This window comes from Alligator sinensis, unplaced genomic scaffold (genome assembly GCF_000455745.1).
Source record: "Alligator sinensis unplaced genomic scaffold, ASM45574v1 scaffold65_1, whole genome shotgun sequence".
Classification (NCBI taxonomy): domain Eukaryota; kingdom Metazoa; phylum Chordata; order Crocodylia; family Alligatoridae; genus Alligator; species Alligator sinensis.
Window position 1 is genome coordinate 2,595,522 of NW_005842037.1, and position 1,120 is coordinate 2,596,641.

The 1,120-nt window shown below is 42.7% G+C and overlaps 1 protein-coding gene across 2 annotated transcripts in view; it reads right to left on the reverse strand.

Moving 5' to 3' along the window:
* The window catches only part of TBC1D30 (TBC1 domain family member 30), a 98,622-nt gene extending 97,508 nt beyond the window's left edge, over window positions 1-1,114 (reverse strand). For both annotated transcript variants that reach the window (XM_025202821.1, XM_025202819.1), the window contains exon 1: window positions 1,050-1,114. The gene's annotated coding sequence lies outside the window, so the exon portion shown is untranslated. The remainder of the gene's footprint in view (window positions 1-1,049) is intronic.
* Between the last annotated feature and the right edge of the window lie 6 nt (window positions 1,115-1,120).

The window sequence follows — 1,120 nt, forward strand, 5'->3', positions numbered from 1 at the left end:
GCTGTACCCAAAGTTTAAAACCAACTGCCTGGCAGTGGCAAAAGCGTTTCTAGTTAGCCAGTGCTGATGGAGTCACTTGACTTCATGGCTCATTGTAATCTACCGGATCCCTTTCAACTCTTCATTCCTCAGCCATTAACAACCCTCTCTTCTTTTTAATGGTCTTGATGTTCCACCCATCAAGCCAGTCTTTCTTCTGCAATTCCTTTCTTCTGCAATTCCGCTGTCTGTTAACAGCTCCCGGTAAGGTAACCTACCTAGCATTTCATAGCCCTGCCAAATGCTTTTAACTTGAAATAAAACCATTAACTCAGGCATGGAGATAGCTTTCAGTGAAGCTCTGGATACGCTGTCAAGATGCTCAAGCAGGCTAGATTTTGTTTTAGGAATCTGAAAGAAATGTACATTTAATTCTAATGCCGACAGCATTAATGAAACTATTTTTTTAGTATTTTTGCCTCGTGTGTTGTGTTTTTATGCATAACATAGCAAATGAATGCACATTCCAATCAAGTTATTTTGTTTGTGCTTTGGCCTCTACTTTCTTTTTAACTAGAGAAAAATATGTGCTGTTATAGGTGATGGTGCACCACGCCATCTGCACCCCTCTTCTCAAAATCCTAGATCCACCCATGTGTGTGCACACACAGACACACACATATCCTTGTATGCATGTACACACACACCACACACTCACATGCATACATATGCAGGCATGCACATGCACACACAAAATATGTAAGCACACATATACGTGTGTGTGTATAGCTCTAGATTGATCTACAAAACTGATCTATCTATAGATCTATAACACTGATTAATCTCTTACATACATATCATAAGTTATATATATAGAACTATCTATATAGATCTATCTATAGATAGATCTATATCTATGTATCTATATTTATATATCTATAAACGATAGGCAAGAAATCGGTTTTACCCAAAGAACCTAGTCACACACACATGCATGCAATCGCACACACACACCGGCCTGCCCGCACACAGGCAGTCGGGCTGCGAGCCGTGCAGCGGCGGGGCGGTACCTTTGCGGCCCAGGTAGCGCTGCTGGCGGCGCGGGCTGGGACGCTGCTGCAGCTGGTGGAGGAGGGGGCTG